This window comes from Felis catus, chromosome A3 (assembly GCF_018350175.1).
Source record: "Felis catus isolate Fca126 chromosome A3, F.catus_Fca126_mat1.0, whole genome shotgun sequence".
NCBI lineage: Eukaryota > Metazoa > Chordata > Mammalia > Carnivora > Felidae > Felis > Felis catus.
This window is the reverse complement of record NC_058370.1, coordinates 50230354-50257010: the sequence shown is the minus strand read 5'-3', so window position 1 is coordinate 50257010 and position 26657 is coordinate 50230354. Positions and strand designations below refer to the sequence as shown.

The following is a 26657-nucleotide window of genomic DNA, read 5'->3' as shown; positions in this document are numbered from 1 at the left end:
ATAGAATATGCTAGTAAAGCCATCTGGGGTGGCTGATTTGGGTTTTGGAAGTATTTATTATTATTTTTAAGAAAGGCAGCCTGCCACATGCAGCATCTCATTTGGAATTGTCTGGAGTCCGGAAATTTGACTGCCCTATGTTGTGCTGCACATGGACCTCAAGAGCTTGTTTGGAGGTTCCAGTACAGCCATTTGTATACCCTTGACTGAGGAACGGCTCTTCTCTAGTGGGGAAGGTGGTCCTCTTTGATTGCACGTGCAGTGTGGGGAGGGTGCACATGGAGCAGCAAGGGAGGAAGGGGATCCACCCAGCCAGCCAAGTCAGATCAGCTGAATCAACCCTGGTGATCAGTAGAGTGACAGACAATACAACCAGATTACCCTTACACCTTTTGGAAGTTTTTAAAATACAGATTCAAGGGGTTTTTTTGATAGTTATAGGGTTATTATTTAGATTATCAATTTGATATGGGAGAACTTGTTACACTTCATGATTTTTAAGGAATTGGTTCAATTCATCTAAGTTGATTAGTTTCTTTGTGTAGAGTTGTTCAAAGGCTTACTTTATTAATCCTTTTATTTTATTTTACTTATTTATTTATTTATTTATTTATTTATTTATTTATTTATTTTCAATATATGAAATTTATTGTCATTGGTTTCCATACAACACCCAGTGCTCATCCCAAAAGGTGCCCTCCTCAATACCCATCACCCACCCTCCCCTCCCTCCCACCCCCCATCAACCCTCAGTTTGTTCTCAGTTTTTAAGAGTCACTTATGCTTTGGCTCTCTCCCACTCTAACCTCCTTTTTTTTTTTTTTTTTTTTCCTTCCCCTCCCCCAAGGTTTTCTGTTAAGTTTCTCAGGATCCACATAAGAGTGAAACCATATGGTATCTGTCTTTCTCTGTATGGCTTATTTCACTTAGCATCACACTCTCCAGTTCCATCCATGTTGGTACAAAGGCCATATTTCATTCTTTCTCATTGCCACATAATATTCCATTGTGTATATAAACCACAATTTCTTTATCCATTCATCAGTTGATGGACATTTAGGCTCTTTCCATAATTTGGCTATTGTTGAGAGTGCTGCTATGAACATTGGGGTACAAGTGGCCCTATGCATCAGTACTCCTGTATCCCTTGGGTAAATTCCTAGCAGTGCTATTGCTGGGTCATAGGGTAGGTCTATTTTTAATTTTCTGAGGAACCTCCACACTGTTTTCCAGAGTGGCTTCACCAATTTGCATTCCCACCAACAGTGCAAGAGGGTTCCCGTTTGTCCACATCCTCTCCAGCATCTATAGTCTCCTGATTTGTTCATTTTGGCCATTCTGACTGGCGTGAGGTGTTTTCTGAGTGTGGTTTTGATTTGTATTTCCCTGATGAGGAGCAACATTGAGCATCTTTTCATGTGCCTGTTGGCCATCCAGATGTCTTCTTTAGAGAAGTGTCTATTCATGTTTTCTGCCCATTTCTTCACTGGGTTACTTGTTTTTCAGGTGTGGAGTTTGGTGAGTTCTTTATAGATTTTGGATACTAGCCCTTTGTCCGATATGTCATTTGCAAATATCTTTTCCCATTCTGTTGGTTGCCTTTTAGTTTTGTTGGTTGTTTCCTTTGCTGTGCAGAAGCTTTTTATCTTCATAAGGTCCCAGTAGTCCATTTTTGCTTTTAATTCCCTTGCCTTTGGGGATGTGTCGAGTAAGAGATTGCTATGGCTGAGGTCAGAGAGGTCTTTTCCTGATTTCTCCTCTAGGGTTTGATGATTTCCTGTCTCACATTCAGATCCTTTATCCATTTTGAGTTTATTTTTGTGAATGGTGTGAGAAAGTGGTCTAGTTTCAATTTTATGCATGTTGCTGTCCAGTTCTCCCAGCACCATTTGTTAAAGAGACTGTCTTTTTTCCATTGGATATTCTTTCCTGCTTTGTCAAAGATGAGTTGGCCATACGTTTGTGGGTCTAGTTCTGGGGTTTCTATTCTATTCCATTGGTCTATGTGTCTGTTTTTGTGCCAATACCATGCTGTCTTGATGATGACAGCTTTGTAGTAGAGGCTAAAGTCTGGGATTGTGATGCCTCCTGCTTTGGTCTTCTTCTTCAAACTTACGTTGGCTATTCAGGGCCTTTTGTGGTTCCATATGAATTTTAGGATTGCTTGTTCTAGTTTCGAGAAGAATGCTGGTATAATTTTGATTGGGATTGCATTAAATGTGTAGACAGCTTTGGGTAGTATTGACATTTTGACAATATTTATTCTTCCAATCCATGAGCACGGAATGTTTTTCCATTTCTTTATATCTTCTTCAATTTCCTTCATAAGCTTTCTATAGTTTTCAGCATACAGATGTTTTACATCTTTGGTTAGATTTATTCCTAGGTATTTTATGCTTCTTGGTGCAATTGTGAATGGGATCAGTTTCTTTATTTGTCTTTCTGTTGCTTCATTGTTAGTGTATAAGAATGCAACTGATTTCTGTACATTGATTTTGTATCCTGCAACTTTGCTAAATTCATGTATCAGTTCTAGTAGACTTTTGGTGGAGTCTGTCGGATTTTCCATGTATAATATCATGTCGTCTGCAAAAAGCGAAAGCTTGACTTCATCTTTGCCAATTTTGATGCCTTTGATTTCCTTTTGTTGTCTGATTGCTGATGCTAGAACTTCCAACACTGTGTTAAACAACAGTGGTGAGAGTGGGCATCCCTGTCGTGTTCCTGATCTCAGGGAGAAAGTTCTCAGTTTTTCCCCATTGAGGATGATGTTAGCTGTGGGCTTTTCATAAATGGCTTTATGATGTTTAAGTAAGTTCCTTCTATCCCGACTTTCTCAAGGGTTTTTATTAAGAAAGGTTGCTGAATTTTGTCAAAGGCCTTTTCTTCATCGATTGACAGGATCATATGGTTTTTATCTTTTCTTTTATTAATGTGATGTATCACATTGATTGATTTGCGAATGTTGAACCAGCCCTGTAGCCCAGGAATGAATCCCACTTGATCATGGTGAATAATTCTTTTTATATGCTGTTGAATTCGATTTGCTAGTATCTTATTGAGAATTTTTGCATCCATTTTCATTAGGGATATTTGCCTGTAGTTCTCTTTTTTTACTGGGTCTCTATCTAGTGTAGGAATCAAAGTAATACTGGCTTCATAGAATGAGTCTGGAAGTTTTCCTTCCCTTTCTATTTTTTGGAATAGCTTGAGAAGGATAGGTATTATCTGTGCTTTAAACATCTGGTAGAACTCCCCTGGGAAGCCATCTGGTCCTGGACTCTAATTTGTTGGGAGATTTTTGATGACCGATTCAATTTCTTTGCTGGTTATGGGTCTGTTCAAGCTTTCTATTTCCTCCTGATTGAGTTTTGGAAGCGTGTGGGTGTTTAGGAATTTGTCCATTTCTTCCAGGTTGTCCAGTTTGTTGGCATATAATTTTTCATAGTATTCCCTGATAATTGTTTGTATCTGAGGGATTGGTTGTAATAATTCCATTTTCAATCATGATTTTATCTATTTGGGTCATCTCCCTTTTCTTTTTGAGAAGCCTGGCTAGAGGTTTATCAATTCTGTTTATTTTTTCAAAAAACCAATTCTTGGTTTCATTGATCTGCTCTACAGTTTTTTTAGATTCTATATTGTTTATTTCTGCTCTGATCTTTATTATTTCTCTTCTTCTGCTGGATTTAGGCTGTCTTTGCTGTTCTGCTTCTATTTCCTTTAGGTGTGCTGTTAGATTTTGTATTTGGGATTTTTCTTGTTTCTTGAGATAGGCCTGGATTGCAATGTATTTTCCTCTCAGGACTGCCTTCACTGCATCCCAAAGCGTTTGGATTGTTGTATTTTCCTTTTCAATTGTTTCCATATATTTTTTTTTAATTTTTTTTTCAACATTTTTTATTTATTTTTGGGACAGAGAGAGACAGAGCATGAACGGGGGAGGGGCAGAGAGAGAGGGAGACACAGAATCGGAAACAGGCTCCAGGCTCCGAGCCATCAGCCCAGAGCCCGACGCGGGGCTCGAACTCACGGACTGCGAGATCGTGACCTGGCTGAAGTCGGATGCTTAACCGACTGCGCCACCCAGGCGCCCCTGTTTCCATATATTTTTAAATTTCTTCTCTAATTGCCTGGTTGACCCATTCATTCTTTAGTAGGGTGTTCTTTACCCTCCATGCTTTTGGAGGTTTTCCAGACTTTTTCCTGTGGTTGATTTCAAGCTTCATAGCATTGTGGTCTGAAAGTATGCATGGTATAATTTCAATTCTTGTATACTTATGAAGGGCGGTTTTGTGACCCAGTATGTGATCTATCTTGGAGAATGTTCCATGTGCACTCGAGAAGAAAGTATATTCTGTTGCTTTGGGATGCGGAGTTCTAAATATATCTGTCAAGTCCATCTGATCCAATGTATCATTCAGGGCCCTTGTTTCTTTATTGACTGTGTGTCTAGATGATCTATCCAATGATGTAAGTGGAGTGTTAAAGTCCCCTGCAATTACCACATTCTTATCTATAAGGTTATTTATGTTTATGAGTAATTGTTTTATACATTTGGGGGTTCCGAATTTGGTGCATAGACATGTATAATTGTTAGCTCTTCCTGATGGATAGACCCTGTAATGATTATATAATGCCCTTCTTCATCTCTTGTTACAGGCTTTAATTTAAAGTCTAGTTTGTCTGATATAAGTATGGCTACTCCAGCTTTCTTTTGACTTCCAGTGGCATGATAAATAATTCTCCATCCCCTCACTCTCAATCTGAAGGTGTCCTCTGGTCTAAAATGAGTCTCTTGTAGACAGCAAATAGATGCGTCTTATTTTTTTTATCCATTCTGATACCCTATGTCTTTTGGTTGGAGCATTTAGTCCATTTACATTCGGTGTTATTATAGAAAGATATGGGTTTAGAGTTGTGATATCTGTAGGTTTCATGCTTGTAGTGATGTGTCTGGTACTTTGTCATCCAACATCACAGAGCCCCTCTTAGGATCTCTTGTAGGGCTGGCTTAGTGGTGATGAATTCCTTCAGTGTTTTTTGTTTGGGAAAACCTTTATCTTTCCTTCTATTCTAAATGAGACTTGGTGGATAAAGGATTCTTGGCTGCATATTTTTCCTGTTCATCACATTGAAGATTTCCTGCCATTCCTTTCTGATCTGCCAAGTTTCAGTAGATAGGTCTGCTCCTACCCTTATGTGTCTACATATCTTGTCTGCTAAGGCCCGTTTATCCCTAGCTGCTTTCAGAATTCTCTGTTTTTCCTTGTGTTTTGCCAGTTTCACTATGATATGTTATGCAGGAGATCTATTCAACTTACATCTGAAGGGAGTTCTCTGTGCCTCTTGGATGTCAATGCCTGTTTTCTTCCCCAGATAGGGGAAGTTCTCAGGTATGATTTATTCAAGTACACCTTCATCCCCTTTCTTTCTCTCTTCTTCTTCTGGAATTCCTATGGTACAGATATTGTTCCATTTGATTGCATGACTTAGTTCTCTAATTCTCCCCTCATACTCCTAGATTTTTTTATCTCTCTTTTTCTCAGCTTCCTTTTTTCCATAATTTTATCTTATAATACCTATTCTCCCCTCTGTCTCTTAAATCTGTGCTGTGGGCACCTCCATTTTATTTTGCACCTCATTTGTACCATTTTTTAAGTAATCATAGCTATTTTTTAGTCCCTTGATCTCTGTAGCAATAGATTCTCTGCTGTCCTCTATGCCTTTTTCAAGCCCAGCAATAATTTTATCACTAGTATTCTATATTCTTTTTCAGTTATATTGCTTAAATCGGTTTTGATCAATTCATTAGCTGTCGCTACTTCCTGGAATTTCTTTTGAGGAGAATTCTTCTGTTTCATCATTTGACTAGTTTTCTGTCCCTTATGCATTTTAAAAGTTTGTTGTGTGCTCTGCACCTGCGAGCACTGCTGTATTAAGGGGAGGGGAGTCATACACTCTCCAGGGCCCGGCCCTTCAGGAGGTGTTTTTTTGGAGATTGTTACTTGCTCTCTGTTGTTGTGACTTTGCTTCTTTTATTACTTTACTCATAGTGATATTTTGGACCCTCCACCAGGTGTACTTTGATTTGTTCCTTGGAGTAGCCATATAAAGGAAAACAAATAGACAACAGAAGACAAAAACATGCAAACACACAAATAACACAAACAGATAAAGAAAAACAAAAAACAACAAAACGAGAAAAACACTGACTACAAGTAAAGAACAGGGTGTAGTTGGTGCTGATGGAAGAGCACATACAAGGAGATAAACGACAGAGGATGGGCAGGGGTCGGGAGGGGTGGGAAGAAAAAATAACATTGACTAGGCACAGAGACTAAAAGTCTTAATCCAGAGAGAGAGAACAGAAAATAAAGAAGGAGGAGGAGAGAAAGAAACGATGATAACGTTACCCAGAGAAACTATATGGCTTGATTACTGCAGAGAGAGAGAAAGGAATGTAAAGGAGGTGTAGACCATGTATCAAGAGAATGGATTAAATATGTCTGTTTAGACAAACCAGAACCAGAGTAATCAGCTTAGAGGAGGGGAGAGATGAGGAGAAACTGGTGTGTGTGTGGGGGGGGGGGAGGGAGGCGGTGGAGAATATATCTATATAGAGAGAATTGACCTAGAGTTAATCCAGGCAATGCTGCAGCACTGGTCTGGAGGAGCTGTCCTCAGGGTCTGTCCAGCTCCAGTAGATATGCAGTTACCCAGTGCGAAGGGGCATGGTTTGGTGTAGTCTGGACCCACCTCCACTATGGGCCCCGGGACTGATCCCTGAGGCCCGAAAAGGCAGGGACTTTAAAGACAAAAGGGAATATTTGTGTACATTATTTACAAAGGATTATGACTGATATTCATGGAAAAAGTAATCTTGGTTGAACATGATAGGTTGCTAAAGCAAAAGTCTGCTACCACAGCAATTTTCAGGTGTTCCTGGAAAGTCCTTGGAATATTTGCTTTTTGGCCCAGTTCAAAAGTTCATGGTTCCACTCTGAGGACTTGGATTTAAAAACCCTTTGACGTAAGTGACTCATTTTATTTCATCTTTCACAGGTTCAAATCTCATTCTTTTATTCTTGACTGAGCTGCTCAGAGGCTACTCCACACATATCTGAATATTTGGGTAACATTTATTCAAAGAATTTGAGAGCTTTCACTCTCTGGTACATGCATTTTTAGGATTCCTTGCTCATTTTGCAGTTGCTGTGATTGCCCAAACTGCAGGCTGTCAAAACAGGTTTTTTCTAGGGAAGTTTTAGCTGCCACCCATGGTGAGTGGTGCTTCCCTCTGCCAAGAAACTGTGCAAAGGGAAATGCACCCTGTGCCCCTTGCTCCCTTCCAATATCTGCCTGCTCTTGGTTGCTCCCAAATGTCTTTCTTCCATAGTTGTTTTTGTACTTGTCCAGAGTTTATAACTGTTAGCTGGAGAAGGGTTGATATGGTAGGATCTTATTGGCCCCTACAGATTTAAATAAAATTTGTGTCCTTCTCGGGTGTTGAATTTGGTAAGTTCTTTATAGATTTTGGATACAAACCCTTTATCCAATGTCATTTGCAAATATCTTTTCCCATTCCCTTGATTGCCTTTTAGCTTTGTTGATTGTTTCCTTTGCAGTAGTGCAGTAGCTTTTTATCTTGATGAGATCTTGAGTAGTTCATGTTTGCTTTTATCTCCCTTGCCTTTGGAGATGTGTCAAGCAAGAAATTGCTGTGGCTGTGGTCAAAGTTTTCTCCTGTATGGTTTTGATGGTTTCCTGTCTCACATTTAGGTCTTCCATTTATTTTGAGTTTAGTTTTGTGTATGGTGTGAGAAAGTGGTCCAGATTCATTCTTCTGCATGTTGCTGTCCAGTTCTTCCAGCTGGAGACTGTCTTTCTTCCATTGGATACTCTTTCCTGCTTTGTGAAAGATTAGTGGGCCATATGTTTGTAGCAGACCCAGTTTTTATTCACCTCAATCCATGATTTTGACTTAGGATGTTATCAGAGTGTTGATGCCATAGGTATTTGCTAGAAACAAATGTAAATTCTTAGAAGAAAAAAAAAAACCTCTAGGGCTCATGTTTTTCAAATATATTGGCACACAATCAAAGAGGCCCATAGGAACTATGATAATGTGCATGGAAAACATGGGTGACCAGTAGTGGGGGCAGAGCCTTTGGGACTCCTGATGCTTGAGCTAGTAGACACTGGGCTCAGACTCCTTGAACTTACTGTGCTAAAGGAAATTAAGGGCAAGATTGAGGGTTTCTACAGAAAATGGTAAACTTTCAAAAAGGGCATAGTACTTTGTCTCTCCCTCTCTCAAAAATAATGAACATATAAAAATAAAAATTAGAAAGGGGAGAGCTAGGAGAAGATGGTGGCGTAGGAGGACACTGGGTTCACCTCGTCCTGTTGATCACTTACATTCCTCCCACAGCTGCCTAAATAACGCAGAAAACCTCCAGAAGACTAGCAGAACGGACTCTCCAGAGCCAAACATAGACAAGAGGCCCACGGAAAAGGGTAGGAAGGGTGGAGAGGCGGTGCAAGCTACACGGACTGGCGGGAGGGAGGCAGGGCAGTGGAGGGGCAGCCTGCCCAGCAAGGTGGAATCCTTGAGTCTGGCTTGCAAAAGCAGAGGGGCCAGACTGCATGAGTTCTGACAGCCAGCGGGACTTAACATCTGGAATGTTATAAGTCAACAGCTCTGCTCAAGAGTGGGAGGGCGAGAGGACACTGGGAGAGAGAGGTGTTGAACCCTGGAAGGCAGAGCTCAGCTCGGTGCGGAGCAAAGGCACCGCCAATGCCATCTCCCTATCCCATTCCCCAGCCAAAACCCCAAAGGGAACCAGTTCACCGCACCTGCTTCCACCGCACAAATACCAGCGCTGTGCTTCTGTGGATCCATCCCTCCTACGGGTCGGCCGCCCTGCTGATGCTACAGGGCCCCTCCCACAGAGGACCACTGACTGCAAAGCGAACTGAGTCTGCCCTTCCGGCCCCTGTGCACCTTGCGGATCCACCCCAGGTAATATGCCAGATCCCATAGAGCAGTACCACAAGCCTGGCAGAATGCAAGTGGCCCAGACAGGGGCCACACCATGCCACAGTGAGTCCTGCCCCTGGAAGAGGGGAAGATAAGGTACACACCAGTCTGACTGTGGCCCCAGCAGTGGACTGGGGACAGACATCAGGTCTGACTGTGGCCCTGCCCACCAACACAAGTTACTCCAAACTGCACATAAGTGCTCTGCAGTTTGGAGCCACTGTAGGGACTACCAAAATGACAAAACGGAAGAATTCTCCTCAAAACAAATTCCAGGAAGTAGCGACAGCTAACGAATTGATCAAAAATGATTTAAGCAATGTAACGAAACAAAAATTTAGAATAATAGTTATAAAATTAATCGCTGGGCTTGAAAAAGAGTGTAGAGGACAACAGGGAATCTATTGCTACAGAGATCAAGAGACTAAGAAATAGGAGGAGCTAGAAAATGCTATAAATGAGGTGCAAAATAAAATGGAGGCGACCACAGCTTGGATTGAAGAGGCAGAGGAGAGAATAGGTGAATTAGAAGACAAAACTATGGAAAAAGAGGAAGCTGAGAAAAAGATGAAAAAATCCAGGAGTATGAGGGGAAAATTAGAGAACTAAGTCATGCAATCAAACGCAACAATATCCATATAGTAGGAATTCCAGAAGAGGAAGACCGAGAGAGAATGGGCTGAAGGTGTAGTTGAACAAATCATAGCTGAGAACTTCCCTGAACTGGGGAAGAAAAAAGGCATTGAAATCCAAGAGGGACAGAGAACTCCCTTCAGACGTAACTTGAATCGATCTTCTGCAAGACATATCATAGTGAAACGGGCAAAATACAAGGATAAAGAGAAAATTCTGAAAGCAGCTAGGCATAAACATGCTCTAACATATAAAGGGAGACCGTTAAGACTAGTGATGGATCTATCTACTGAAACTTGTTCAGAAAGGAATGGCAGGAAATCTTCAATGTGATGAAGAGAAAAATATGCAGCTGAGAATCCTTTATCCAGCAAGTCTGTCATTCAGAATAGAAGGAGAGATAAAGGTCTTCCCAAACAAACAAAAACTGAAGGAATTCATCACCACTAAGCCAGCCCTATAAAAGATCCTAAGGGGGAATCTGTGAGTGAAATGTTGCAAGGACCACAAAGTACCAGAGACATCACTACAAGCATGAAACCTACAGATATCACGACTCTAAACCCATATCTTTCAATAATAACACTGAATGTAAATGGACTAAATGCTCCAACCAAAAGACATAGGGTATCAGAATGGATAAAAAACCAAGACCCATCTATTTGCTGTCTACAAGAGACTCATTTTAGACCTGAGGACACCTTCAGATTGAAAGTGAGGGGAGGGAGAACTATCTATCATGCCACTGGAAGTCAAAAGAAAGCTGGAGTAGCCGTACTTACATCAGACAAACTAGACTTTCAATTAAAGGCTTTAACAAGAGATGAAGAAAGGCATTATATAATAATTTCAGGGTCTATCCATCAGGAAGAGCTAACAATTACAAATGTCTATGAACTGAATTCAGGAGCACCCAAATATATAAAAAATTAATCACAAACACAAGTAATCTTATTGATTAGAATGTGGTAATTGCAGAGGACGTTAATACATCACTTACAACAATAGAAAGATCATTTAGACAGAGAATCAGAAAAGAAACAATGGCCCTGAATGATACATTGGATCAGATAGACTTGACAGATATATTTAGAACTCTGCATCCCAAAGCAACAGAATATACTTTCTTCTCGAGTGCACATGGAACATTCTCCAAGATAGATCACATACTGGGTCACAAAACAGCCCTTCATGAGTATACAAGAATTGAAATCATACCATGCATACTTTCAGACCACAATGCTATGAAGCTTGAAATCAACCACAGGAAAAAGTCTGGAAAACCTCCAAAAGCATGGAGGGTAAAGAACACCCTACTAAAGAATGAATGGGTCAACCAGGCAATTAGAGAAGAAATTTAAAAATATATGGAAACAATTGAAAAGGAAAATACAACAATCCAAACTCTTTGGGATGCAGTGAAGGCAGTCCTGAGAGGAAAATACATTGCAATCCAGGCCTATCTCAAGAAACAAAAATCCCAACTACAAAATCTAACAGCACACCTAAAGGAAATAGAAGCAGAACAGCAAAGGCAGCCTAAACCCAGCAGAAGAAGAGAAATAATAAAGAGCAGAGCAGAAATAAACAATATAGAATCTAAAAAAACGGTGGAGCAGATCAACGAAACCAAGAGTTGGTTTTTTGAAAAAATAAACAGAATTGATAAACCTCTAGCCAGGCTTCTCAAAAAGAAAAGGGAGATGACCCAAATAGATAAAATCATGATTGAAAATGGAATTATTACAACCAATCCCTCAGAGATACAATTATCAGGGAATACTATGAAAAATTATATGTCAACAAACTGGACAACCTGGAAGAAATGGACAAATTCCTAAACACCCACACGCTTCCAAAACTCAATCAAGAGGAAATAGAAAGCTTGAACAGACCCATAACCAGCGAAGAAATTGAATCGGTCATCAAAAATCTCCCAACAAATAAGAGTCCAGGACCAGATGTCTTCCCAGGCGAGTTCTACCAGACGTTTGAAGCAGAAATAATACCTATCCTTCTCAAGCTATTCCAAAAAATAGAAAGGGAAGGAAAACTTCCAGACTCATACTATGAAGCCAGCATTACTTTGATTCCCAACCAGACAAAGGCCCAGCAAAAAAAAAGAGAACTACAGGGCCATATCCCTGATGAATATGGATGCAAAAATTCTCAATCAGATACTAGCAAATCGAATTCAACAGCATGTAAAACGAATTATTCACCATGATCAAATGGGATTCATTCCCGGACGGCAGGGCTGGTTCAATATTCACAAATCAATCAATGTGGTACATCACGTTAATAAAAGATACGATCCTGTCAATAGATGCAGAAAAAGCATTTGACAAAATACAACATCCTTTCTTAATAAAAACCCTCAAGAAAGGCAGGATAGAAGGAACATACTTAAACATCATAAACCATTTATGAAAAGCCCACAGCTAATGTCATCCTTAATGGGGAAAAACTGAGAGCTTTTTTCCCCTGAGATCAGGAATACGACAGGGATGTCCACACCAATGTTGTTTAACATAGTGTTGGAAGGCCTAGCATCAACAACCAGACAACAAAATGAAAGCAAAGCCATCAAAATTGGCAAAGAGGAAGTCAAAATTTCACGTGTTGCAGATGACATGACACTCTAGATGGAAAACCCAACAGACTCGGCCAAAAGTCTGCTAGAACTGATACATGAATTCAGCAAAGTCGCAGGATACAAAATCAATGTACAGAAATCAGTTGCATTTTCAAACACCAATAATGAAGCAACAGAAAGACAAATAAACTGATCCCATTCACAATTGCACCAAGAAGCATAAAGTACCTAGGAATAAACCTAACCAAAGATGTAAAAGATCTGTATGATAGAAACTGTAGAAAGCTTATGAAGGAAATTGAAAAAGATACAAAGAAATGGAAAAACATTCCATGCTCCTGGATAGGAAGAACAAATATTGTCAAAATGTCAATACTACCCAAAGCAAGCTCCACATTCAATGCAATCCCAATCAAAATTGCACCAGCATTCTTCTCAAAGCTAGAACAAGCAATCCTAAAATTTGTATGGAACCACAAAAGACCCCTAATACCCAAAGTAATTTTGAAGAAGACCAAAGTGGGAGGCATCACAGCCCTTTAGCCTCTACTCCAAAGCTGTAATCATCAAGACAGCATGGTATTGGCACAAAAACAGACACATAGACCAGTGGAATAGAATACAGGCCCCAGAATTGGACCTACAGATATATGGCCAACTAATCTTTGATGAAGCAGGAAAGAATATTCAATGGAAAATAGACAGTCTCTTTAATGGTGCTGGTAGAACTGGCCAGTGACATGCAGAAGGATGAAAGTAAACCACTTTCCTACACCATTCACAAAAATAAACTCAAAATGGATAAAGGACCTAAATGTGAGACAGGAAACCATCAAACCCTAGAGGAGAATGCAGGAAAAGACCTCTCTGACCTCAGCTGCAGCAATGTCTTACTTGACACATCTCCAAAGGCAAGGGAATTAAAAGCAAAAATGAACTATTGGGACATCATGAAGATAAAAAGCTTCTGCACTGCAAAGGAAACAATCAACAAAACTAAAAGGCAACCAATGGAATGGGAAAAGATATTTGTAAATGACATATCGGACAAAGGGCTAGTATCCAAATCTATAAAGAGTTCACCAAACTCCACAATAATCCAGTGAAGAAATGGGCAGAAGACATGAATAGACACTGTTGTAAAGAAGACATCCAGATGGCCAATAGGCACATGAAAAGATGCTCCATGTCACTCCCCATCAGGGAAATAGAAATCAACATCATACTCAGATACCACCTCACGCCAGTTAGGGTGGCTAAAGTGAACAAATGAGGAGACTATAGATGCTGGTGAGGATGTACAGAAACGGGAACCCTTTTGCATTATTGGTGGGAATGCAAACTGGTGAAGCCGCTCTGGAAAACAGTGTGGAGGTTCCTCAAAAGATTAAAAGTAGATCTACCCTATGACCTAGAAATAGCACTGCTAGGAATTTACCCTAGGGATGCAGGAGTACTGATGCATAGGGGCACTTGTACCCCAATGTTTATAGCAGCACTTTCAACAATAGCCAAATTGTGGAAAGATCCTAAATGCCCATCAACTGATGAATGGATAAAGAAATTGTGGCCATGCAAGGTCAGGTGCCCTCTAGCTGGGTGGGATGTGATCCCAAAGGAGGATTGAGATGTTTGTCTCAAGAGAAGGAGGAAAGCTATATGGGCATCTGGCTCCCAGGTTGGGGTAGGCAGAGTCAGCCAGGAGCTAAGAAGAGAGGAAGTAGGAATGCTGTGGGAAAAGAGAAGGGTGTTTCTGCTTCAGGAGTGGATCCAGATGGAAATAGTGCCAGTGTACCCTTGAGAGTTGCTCCTGTCAGAGAGAGGAACCCAGCAGGGGAGGCCAGGGGCAGGTGTACTTCCACCCTTAGGAGTCTTCTGAAATATAGAGGGACACTTATCAAAGAATCACTCACAGGTTTTTCCCCACCTCCCTCTCTCTATGGAGGTTGGCAGAAAGGAGACAATTTGAGTCAAGATGGAATCCAAGACTGGTGAAAACTTTAAGTGAAAAGGCGCCTGGGTAGCTCAGTCGGCTAAGTGTCCGACTTTGGCTCAGGTCGTGATCTCATGATTCGAGCCCACATCAGGCTTTATGCTGACAGCTTGGAGCCTGCTTTGGATTCTTTGTCTCCCTCTCTCTGCCCCTCACCTGCTTATACTCCATCTCTCTCTCTCTCTCTCTCTCTCTCTCTCTCTCTCTCTCTCTCTCTCTCTTTCTCTCTCTCTCTAAAATGAATAAACATTAAAAAATATTTTTTAAAAAAAGGAGAGGCTGCGATCACATGGAAATATTGATGACTGTTTAAAGCACCCTCTTAAAACCTTACATCACTTTTCAGTTTAAGAATGTAAAAGGAGTTTGCATACATGTGTTCATGGATATTTGCAAAACACAGGGTTTGGCAGCTGAACTGAAAGTGTACAAATGAACAAGATATGGTCCTTGCTTTCCCTGAGAAGGGTACACAGACCAGGGAGAGAGATGCATAAACATGTAGTTTTCCATCACAGTGGTGTATGCAGTGCTATGGGATCACAGAACAAGGAGCAGATTTTTGCTCCAAGGGAGTCAATGAGGACATCATGGGGAAGTAACACTGATTATTAGTGATGAGCATTATTTTCCTGTTTTGGGTACTTGTATCCATTTTATTTTATTTTATTTTGTTTTGTTTTGTTTTTTCTTTTTGTTCTCAAATTTTTATTCAAATTCTAATTGTTAACATACAGTACAATATTGGCTTCAGGAGTAGAATTTAGTGATTCATCACTTACATACAACACCCAAAGCTCATCACACAAGTACCATCCTTAAGTGCCCATCACCCACCTAGCCTATCCCCCACCCACCTCCTTCCATCAACATTCAATTTGTTCTCTCTCTTTAAGACTCTTATGGTTTGTTTCCCATAACAAACATCTCTCTCTTTTCCCCTCTTCTCATATGTTCATCTGTTTTGTTTCTTAAATTCCATATATGAGTGAAATCATATGGTTTTTGTCTTTCTCTGACTTATTTCGCTTAGCATGATATACTCTAGCTCCATCCACATCGTTGCAAATGGCAAGATTTCATTCTTTAAAAAAAATTTTTTTTGTAACGTTTATTTTTGAGAGAGAGAGAGAGAGAGAGCGAGCAAGCAGGGAAGGGGCAGAGAGAGACGGAGACACAGAATCTGAAGCAGCCTTCAATCTCTGAGCTGTCAGCACAGAGCCTGATGTGGGGCTCAAACTCATGAGCTGTGAAATCATGACGTGACACTTAACTGACTGAGCCACCCAGGCACCCCAAGTTTTCATTCTTTTTTTGATAGCTGAGTAATATTCCATTACACACACACACACACACACACACACACACACACACACACACACACACCGTATCTTCTTTATGCATTCATTAGTCAGTGGACATTTGGTCTATCTCCATAGTCTGGCTATTGTTGATAATGCTGCTATAAACATTAGGGTGAATATACCCTTCAAATCTGTATTTTTGTATCTTTTGGGTGCATACCTTATAGTGATATTGCGGGATCTTAGGGTAGTTCTATCTTTAGTTTCTTGAGGAACCTCCATACTGTTCTCCAGAGTGGCTGTACAAGTTTACATTCTCACCAATAGTGCAAGAAGGTTCCCCTTTCTCCGCATCTTCACCAATACCTATTGTTTCTTGTGTTGTTCATTTTAGCCATTCTGACAGATGTGTGTTGCTATCTCCTCATGGTTTTGATATGCATTTCCCTGATGATGAGTGATGTTGAGCATCTTTTCATGTGTCTATTAGCCATCTGGACATCTTCTTTGGAAAAGTGTCTATTCATATCTTCTGCCCATTTCTTTAGGTTATTTGTTTTTTGGGTGTTGAGTTTGATAAGTTCTTTATAGATTTTGGATACCTTTTTCAGGTTTGTCATTTGCAAATATCTTCTCCTATTCCCATGACTTTGAGTTCTGTTGATGGTTTCCTTCACTGTGCAGAAGCTTTTTATCTTGAGATCTCAGTAGTTCATTTTTGCTTTTGTTTCCCTAGCCTCTGGCGACATGTCTCACAAGAAGTTGCTCTGTCCGAGGTCAAAGAGGTTGCTGCCTGTGTTCTTCTCTGAGACTTAGCTGTTTTCCTGTCTCACATCTAGGTCTTTCATCCATTTTGAGTTTATTTTTTGTGTCTGGTGTAAGAAAGTGGCCCAGGTTCATTCTTTTGCATGTCGCCATCCAGTTTCCCAACACCATTTGTTAAAGAGACTGTCTTTTTTCCATTAGATATTCTTTCCTGTTTTGCCGAGGATGAGTTGACCATATAGTTGTGGGTTCATTTCTGGGCTTTCTGTTTTGTTCCATTGATGTATGTCTGTTTTTGTGCCAGTACCATACTATCTTGATGACTACAGCTTTGTAATATAGCTTGAAATCTGGAATCTTGATGCTTTCAGTTTGTTTTTATTTTTCAGGATTGCTTTGGATATTCAGAGTCTTTTGTGGTTCCATACAAATTTTATGATTGTTTGTTCTTGCTCTGTGAAAAATGGTCTGTGAAAAATTTTGATAGAAATTGCATTAAATGTGTGGATTGCTTTGGGTAGTATAGACATTTTAAGGATGTTTATTACTTGTATTTAAAAAAAATTTTTTAGGGGATTTTGGGAAGGTGGCGGCATAGGAGGACGCTGGGCTCACCGCGCATCCTGCTGATCACTTAGATTCCTCCTACACCTGCCTAAATAACCCAGAAAACCGCCAGAGGATTAGCAGAACGGAGTCTCCGGAGCCAAGCGCAGACGAGAGGCCCACAGAAGAGGGTAGGAAGGGCCGTGAGGCGGTGTGAGCTCCCTGGACTGGTGGGAGGGAGCCGGGTCGGAGGGGCGGCCCGCCGGCCAAGCAGAACCCCCAAGTCTGGCTTGCAAAAGCGGAGGGGCTGGTTGGAGTGTGTTCCGACAGCAAGCGGGACTTAGCATCTGGGAGGTCATAAGTTAACAGCTCTGCTCCGAAAGCGGGAAGGCTGGAGGACAAAGGGAGGGAGAGTTGCTGAGCCCCGGGACGACAGAGCTCAGTTTGGCGGGGAACAAAGGCGCTCACCAGCGCCATCTCCCTCGCCCATCCCCCAGCCAAAATCCCAAAGGGAACCAGTTCCTGCCAGGGAACTTGCTTAACACCCGACGCTGTGCTTCTGCGGAGCCACCCCTCCGGCAGCAGGTCTGTCTCCCTCCCGCTGCCACAGGGCCCCTCCTGAAGTGGATCACCTAGGGAGAAGCGAGCTAGGCCTGCCCCTCCTGCCCCTGTGCACCTTGCCTACCCACCCCAGCTAATACGCCACATCCCCAGCACCACAAGCCTGGCAGTGTGCAAGTAGCCCAGACGGGCTCTGCCACCCCACAGTGAATCCCACCCCTAGGAGAGGGGAAGAGAAGGCACACACCAGTCTGACTGTGGCCCCAGCGGTGGGCTGGGAGCAGACATCAGGTCTGACTGTGGCTCCACCCACCAACTCCAGTTATACACCACAGCACAGGGGAAGTGCCCGCAGGTCCACACCACTCCAGGGAATATCCAAAATGACCAAACGGAAGAATTCCCCTCAAAAGAATCTTCAGGAAATAACAACAGCTAATGAACTGATCAAAAAGGATTTAAATAATATAACAGAAAGTGAATTTAGAATAATAGTCATAAAATTAATCACTGGGCTTGAAAACTGTATAGAGGACAGCAGAGAATCTCTTGCTACAGAGATCAAGGGACTAAGGAACAGTCAGGAGGAGCTGAAAAACGCTTTAAACGACATGCAAAATAAAATGGAAATGACCATGGCTCGGATTGAAGAGGCAGAGGAGAGAATAGGTGAACTAGAAGATAAAATTATGGAAAAAGAGGAGCTGAGAAAAAGAGAGATAAAAAAACCCAGGAGTATGAGGGGAAAATTAGAGAACTAAGTGATACACTAAAAAGAAATAATATACGCATAATTGGTATCCCAGAGGAGGAAGAGAGAGGGAAAGGTGCTGAAGGGGTACCTGAAGAAATAATAGCTGAGAACTTCCCTGAACTGGGGAAGGAAAAAGGCATTGAAATCCAAGAGGCACAGAGAACTCCCTTCAGACGTAACTTGAATCGATCTTCTGCACGACATATAGTGAAACTGGCAAAATACAAGGATAAGAGAAAATTCTGAAAGCAGCAAGGGATAAACATGCCCTCACATATAAAGGGAGACCTATAAGACTTGTGACTGACCTCTCTTTTGAAACTTGGCAGGCCAGAAAGGCATGGCAGGAGATCTTCAATGTGATGAACAGTAAAATATGCAGCCGAGAATCCTTTATCCAGCAAGTCTGTCATTAGGAATAGAAAGAGAGATAAAGGTTTTCCCAAACAAAAACTGAAGGAATTTGTCACCACTAAACCAGCTCTACAAGAGATCCTAAAGGGAATCCTGTGAGACAAAGTACCAGAGACATCGCTACAAGCATAAGACATACAGACATCACAATGACTCTCAACCCGTATCTTTCTATAATAACACTGAATGTAAATGGACTAAATGCACCAACCCAAAGACATAGGGTATCAGGATGGATAAAAAAAGCAAGACCCATCTATTTGCTGTCTACAAGAGACTCATTTTAGACCTGAGGACACCTTTAGATTGAGAGTGAGGGGATGGAGAACTATTTATCATGCGACTGGAAGCCAAAAGAAAGCTGGAGTAGCCATACTTATATCAGACAAACTAGACTTTAAATTAAAGGCTGTAACAAGAGATGAAGAAGGACATTATATAATAGTTACAGGGTCTATCCATCAGGAAGAGCTTACAATTATAAATGTCTATGCGCCGAATACCGGAGCCCCCAAATATATAAAACAATTACTCATAAACATAAGCAACCTTATTGATAAGAATGTGGTAATTGCAGGGGACTTTAACACTCCACTTACAGAAATGGATAGATCATCTAGACACACGGTAATAAAGAAACAAGGGCCCTGAATGAGACATTGGATCAGATGGACTTGACAGATATATTTAGAACTCTGCATCCCAAAGCAACAGAATATACTTTCTTCTCGAGTGCACATGGAACATTCTCCAAGATAGATCACGTACTGGGTCACAAAACAGCCCTTCATAAGTATACAAGAATTGAAATTATACTATGCATACTTTCAGACCACAATGCTATGAAGCTTGATATCAACCACAGGAAAAGTCTGGAAAACCTCCAAAAGCATGGGGTTAAAGAACACCCTACTAAAGAATGAGTGGGTCAACCAGGCAATTAGAGAAGAAATTAAAAAATATATGGAAACAATTGAAAAGGAAAATACAACAATCCAAATGCTTTGGGACGCAGTGAAGGCAGTCCTGAGAGGAAAATACATTGCAATCCAGGCCTATCTCAAGACACAAGAAAAATCCCAACTACAAAATCTAACAGCACACCTAAAGGAACTAGAAGCAGAACAGCAAAGGCAGCCTAAACCCAGCAGAAGAAGAGAAATAATAAAGATCAGAGCAGAAATAAACAATATAGAATCTAAAAAAACGATGGAGCAGATCAACGAACCCAAGAGTTGCTTTTTTGGAAAAAAACAAATAAACAAACAAACAAAATTTAGAAACCTTTAGCCAGGCTTCTCAAAAAGAAAAGGGAGATGACCCAAATAGATAAAATCATGAATGAAAATGGAATTATTACAACCAATCCCTCAGAGATACAAACAATTATCAGGGAATACAATGAAAAATTATATGCCAACAAATTGGACAACCTGGAAGAAATGGACAAATTCCTGAACACCCACACTCTTCCAAAACTCAATCAGGAGGAAATAGAAAGCTTGAACAGACCCATAACCAGCGAAGAAATTGAATCGGTCATCAAAAATCTCCCAACAAATAAGAGTCCAGGACCAGATGGCTTCCCAAGGGAGTTCTACCAGACGTTTAAAGCAGAGATAATACCTATCCTTCTCAAGCTTTCCAAAAAATAGAAAGGGAAGGAAAACTTCCAGACTCATACTATGAAGCCAGTATTACTTTGATTCCTAAACCGGACAGAGACCCAGTAAAAAAAGAGAACTACAGGCCAATGTCCCTGATGAATATCGATGCAAAAATTCTCAGTAAGATACTAGCAAATCGAACTCAACAGCATGTAAAAAGAATTATTCACCATGATCAAGTGGGATTCATTCCTGGGCTACAGGGCTGGTTCAACATTCGCAAATCAATCATCGTGATACGTCACATTAATAAAAGAAAAGATAAGAGCCATATGATCCTGTCAATCGATGCAGAAAAGGCCTTTGACAAAATTCAGCACCCTTTCATAATAAAAACCCTTGAGAAAGTCGGGATAGAAGGAACATAGTTAAACATCATAAAGCCATTTATGAAAAGCCCACAGCTAACATCATCCTCAATGGGGAAAAACTGAGAGCTTTTCCCCTGAGATCAGGAACACGACAGGGATGCCCACTCTCACTGCTGTTGTTTAACATAGTGTTGGAAGTTCTGGCATCAGCAATCAGACAACAAAAGGAAATCAAAGGCATCAAAATTGGCAAAGATGAAGTCAAGCTTCCACTTTTTGCAGATGACATGATACTATACATGGAAAATCCGATAGACTCCACCAATAGTCTGCTAGAACTGATACATGAATTCAGCAAAGTTGCAGGATACAAAATCAATGTACAGAAATCAGTTGCATTCTTATACACTAACAATGAAGCAACAGGTAGACAAATAAACTGATCCCATTCACAATTGCACCAAGAAGCATGAAATACCTAGGAATATATCTAACCAAAGATGTAAAGGATCTGTATGCTGAAAACTATAGAAAGCTTATGAAGGAAATTGGAGAAGATACAAAGAAATGGAAAGACATTCCCTGCTTATGGATTGGAAGAATAAATATTGTCAAAATGTCAATACTACCCAAAGCTGTCTACACATTCATTGCAATCCCAATCAAAATTATACCAGCATTCTTCTCGAAGCTAGAACAAGCAATCCTAAAATTCATATGGAACCACAAAAGGCCCCGAATAGCCAAAGTAATTTTGAAGAAGAAGACCAAAGCAGGAGGCATCACAATTCCAGACTTTAGCCTCTACTACAAAGCTGTCATCATCAAGACAGCATGGTATTGGCACAAAAACAGACACATAGACCAATGGAATAGAATAGAAACCCCAGAACTAGACCCACAAAGGTATGGCCAACTAATCTTTGACAAAGCAGGAAAGAATATCCAATGGAAAAAAGACAGTCTCTTTAGCAAATGGTGCTGGGAGAACTGGACAGCAACATGCAGAAGGTTGAAACTAGACCACTTTCTCACACCATTCACAAAAATAAACTCAAAATGAATAAAGGACCTGAATGTGAGACAGGAAACCATCAAAACCCTAGAGGAGAAAGCAGGAAAAGATCTCTCTGACCTCAGCCATAGCAATCTCTTACTCGACACATCCCCAAAGGCAAGGGAATTAAAAGCAAAAATGAACTATTGGGACCTTATGAAGATAAAAAGCTTCTGCACAGCAAAGGAAACAACCAACAAAACTAAAAGGCAACCAACAGAATGGGAAAAGATATTTGCAAATGACATATCAGACAAAGGGCTAATATCCAAAATCTATAAAGAGCTCACCAAACTCCACACCCGAAAAACAACCCAGTGAAGAAATGGACAGAAAACATGAATAGACACTTCTCTAAAGAAGACATCCGATGGCCAACAGGCACATGAAAAGATGCTCAACGTCTCTCCTCATCAGGGAAATGCAAATCAAAATCACACTCAGATACCACCTCACGCCAGTCAGAGTGGCCAAAATGAACAAATCAGGAGACTATAGATGCTGGAGAGGATGTGGACAAACGGATACCCTCCTGCACCTTTGGTGGGAATGCAAATTGGTCCAGCCACTCTGGAAAACAGTGTGGAGGTTCCTCAGAAAATTAAAAATAGACCTACCCTATGACCCAGCAATAGCACTGCTAGGAATTTACCCAAGGGATACAGGAGTACTGATGCATAGGGGCACTTGTACCCCAATGTTTATAGCAGCACTCTCAACAATAGCCAAATTGTGGAAAGAGCCTAAATGTCCATCAACTGATGAATGGATAAAGAAATTGTGGTTTATATACACAATGGAGTACTACGTGGCAATGAGAAAGAACGAAATCTGGCCTTTTGTAGCAAGGTGGATGGAACTGGAGAGTGTGATGCTAAGTGAAATAAGCCTTAGAGAGAAAGACAGATACCATATGTTTTCACTCTTATGTGCATCCTGAGGAACTTAACAGAAACCCATGGGGGAGGGGAAGGAAAAAAAAAAAAAGAGGTTAGAGTGGGAGAGAGCCAAAGCATAAGAGACTCTTAAAAACTGAGAACAAACTGAGGGTTGATGGGGGGTGGGAGGGAGGGGAGGGTGGGTGATGGGTATTGAGGAGGGCACCTTTTGGGATGAGCACTGGGTGTTGTATGGAAACCAATTTGACAATAAATTTCATATATTGAAAAAAAATAGTTTTTAATGTTTCTTTATTTTTGAGGCAGAGAGAGAGAGAGAGTCAGTGCTCAAGCAGGGAAGGGGCAGAGAGAGAGGGAGACACAGAATCAAAAGCAGGTTCCAGGGTGTGAGCTGTCAGCACAGAGCCCGATGCAGGGCTTGAACTCACAACAGTGAGATCATGACCTGAGCTGGTCAGACGCTTAACCGACTGAGCCACCCAGGTGCCCCATAACTTGTATTCTTTTTAAAATAACTTGTCATCCTTTGCCTGTTTTTAAAATGTAGTGGTTTGTAAACACTCTTTACAAAATAAGAATATTAGCATTCCCTTTTTGGTTCTGTATATTTTATGAGATATTTGCCTGTTACTTTAAATTTTCAACAGCTTTATTGTTAGAGAATTCAGTAAGGTTCACTCATTTAAAGTGTATTCTTTATGGGATTGCACAATTATTGTCATAATCAAATTTTCAAACATTTACATCACCCCAAAAATAAACCCTGTGTCTCTAGCAGTAATTCCCCATTCTCCTCATACCCACTCCATATGTCCTATAGGCCTAGACTAGTCTTCTTTCTGTCCCTATAGAATTGCTTATTCTGGACATTTTATCTGAATGAATCATATAATCTGTGGTCTTTTGGATCTGGCTTTTTCACTTAGCATAATGATTTTGAGGTTCATCTATGTTGTAGCATGTATCAGTACTTCATTTTTTTTGACTGCTGATGAATTCTGCTGGTGGGTGTACTTTGTTTTGTTTACCATCCATCAGTTGATGATTCAACACTTGGGTTAGTTCCATCAGTTTGCTCTTAGGAATAATGCTGCTGTGAACATTCATGTGCAAGTTTTTGTCTAGATGTATGTTTTCATTTTCTCTTGTGTATGTATCTAGGAGTAGAATTGCTGAGTCGTATAGTAACTCTATGTTTAACCTTCTGCAGGATTGCCAAATGATCTTCCAAAGTAGCTGCTCCATTTTAGATACCTCTTAGCAATGTATGAGGGATCCAATTTCTGCACATCCTCTCCAGTGCTTATTTTCTGTCTTTGTGAGTGTAGGCATTCTGGTGGGTAGAAAGTGGTTATTATATCTCAGTGTCATTTTCATTTTCATCCGTAATGACTAACGATCTTGACTTGTGCATCTTTTCATGTGCTTTTTGTCCATTCATGTAACTTCTTTGATGAAATATATGTTAAATTTTATACTGATAAACTGCTGTCTGTAGAGGCTGCCCCAGTTTATATTTCCATCAGCACAGCCTAGAGTTCTATTTTCAACAGTGTGCCAATTCATATGTTGAAGCCCCACTGAACTAATGAAGTTAAAATAAGGTCATGTATTGGGCTCTAAGACAGTATGACTAGTGTCCTTACAAGAAAAGGAGTTAAGGACACAGACACACATAGAGGGAAGACCATATTAGAATACAGGGAGAAGAAGGCTATCTGCAAGCCCCAAAGAGAGAGTCCTTAGAAGGAACCAACCCTGCTGTTATCTTGAGCTTGGATGTCCAGCCTCCAGAACTGTGGGAAAATAAATTTCATTTATTTTTTATTTTTTTAAATGTTTTTTGTTTTATTTGAGAGAGACAGAGACAGAGTGTGAGCTGGGGAAGGGCAGAGAGAGAGGGAGACACAGAATCCAAAACAGGCTCCAGGCTCTGAGCTGTCAGCACAAAGCCCGACGCAGGGCTCGAACCCACAAACCGTGAGATCATGACCTAAGCTGAAGTCGGCCGCTTAACTGACTGAGCAACCCAGGTGTCCCTAAATTTCATTTGTCTTAAGGCACTTAGTCTGTGGTAATATACAAAGTAATATACAACTGATAAGTGAAAAGTCATGTCTCCTTGTCTCTTTTCTAAATATTGTTAAGTATCTCCTAACTGTTTGTTGTATTTGTAAGTAATCTAGATCCTTTGCTAGGTTACTTAGGGTATAAATCTTGTTCATTATTGATTTTAGGAGCTCTTTATTTAGTAAATTAGCCCTTTTTTTAAAGGTTATTTATTTTGAGAGACAGAGAGCCTGTGCGATTGAGCAGGGGAGGGGCAGAGAGTGGGAGAGAATCCCAAGTAGGCCCCCAACTGTTAGTGTGGAGCCCAATGCACTGAACCCCACCTAGGCTCCAAGAAAATTAGCCTTTTGTCTGTTGTTTGCATTAGAATTGTTTTAGTTTGCCATTTATCTTCTGACTTTATTCTTTTTAATTTTAAATGTGTATTTATTTTGAGAGAGAGAACGTATGCATGTGATCAGGGGGAGGGGTAGAGAGAGAGTGGAGAGAGAATCCCAAGCAGGCTGCACACAGAGCCCAACATGGAGCTGTATCTCATAACCGTGAGTTGTGAAATCAAGAGTTGCATGCTTAACCGACTGAGCTACCCAGGCGCTCCTCTTTTGACTTCATTCTTTGCCTCTTAGAAAATTTAACTTTCATGTAGTCAAACTTCCCACCCTTATAAGAATGATGCAGAATTTATATTTTATTCTAGTTCTTTTACAGATTGAGTTTTTCTTGGTTTAAATTTCTGGTTCTTCTGGAATTTACTTTGCTAAAAAGAATGAGATAAGTATCCAAATTTATTTTCTTATATACAGTTAATCAGTTTTTTTGACAGCACTTTCTTGATAAATTGTTTTGTCCTTTGATATGCAATATCACTTTTGTCATATGCTAGATATGCTATATATATTTTGAACTATTTTTTAGGCATTTTCTATTCTATTTTTGTTCAGTGACTCTTTTTCTCTAGACTTTCACTAGTATTACCTTGTTTAAATTACTACAGCTTTATAACTGTTTTAATATTTCATAAGGTTAGTCCTCTCTTACTCTTCTTCCTTTTCAGAAATATCCTGGCTATTCTGCTTGTATATATGAACCTCAGAATTAACTTGTTTATATCCCCAAAATACCCCCATTGGTATTTTTATTGGGTAAACATTAAATGTGTAGATGAAGGAGACTACATACTAAATAGTCAGCCTCCTTATGCAATAACATGGTGTGTCTTTCCATTTGTTAAAGTCTTTTGTGTTTGTCTTTCAGGAATTTACTGATGCAGGTCTTACAGATTTCTTTTTTTTTTTTTTTGAGGAAGATTATTATTATTTTTTTAAATAGAATTTGTGTCAGGTTGGCTAAATACAGTGTGCTCTTGGTTTGGGGGATAGATTCCCGTGATTCATCGCTTACATACAACACTCAGTGCTCATCCAAACAAGTGCCCTCCTCAATGCCTACCACCCATTTCCCCACTCTCCACCTCCTTCCCTGAATCAACCCTCAGTTAGTTCTCTGTATTTAAGACTCTCTTATGGTTTGCCTTCCTCCCTCTCTGTTTGTAACTATTGAGGAAAATTATGTTTTAATGTAATAATGAAACAAAAGACAATTTTGTTTTATGATAAAGAATATATAATTATACATCAGACAAAATGACATCATTCATAAAGTATCACAAATGTGAAAATTATTATAAAGATGAGGAAAATAGATTTCATCAAATTTCATTTTCTCCAAAGTAACATAGTTGTTTGATGCAAAGTAGTACCTGGGTTCCTGTAAATGGCTTTTCTTTTCTTCTACTTATTCTCCTTATTTCATGTGTCTGTTCTAAGCCCATAGACTTTAGGATCAGACTTTTGTTTCTTTTAATGTGTTATTTTTCTTGTTTTACCCATGATTATGTATATACTTAGGGGCTTACATTATTGGGAATAGTCTAAGGTAAATGAGTAATGAGGATAAACTTGATCTGCATTATCTGTCTTCTGAGAGCACTCAGGGGTTTCATCCTCAGCCCAGTGATGCCCTGCTTGTCACTCCTTCTAATGAG

At 40.3% G+C, this 26657-nt stretch overlaps 1 protein-coding gene across 7 annotated transcripts in view; it reads left to right on the top strand.

Moving 5' to 3' along the window:
- Window positions 1-26657, top strand: part of NINL (ninein like) — a 174583-nt gene that overhangs the window by 17144 nt on the left and 130782 nt on the right. The window lies entirely within an intron of this gene.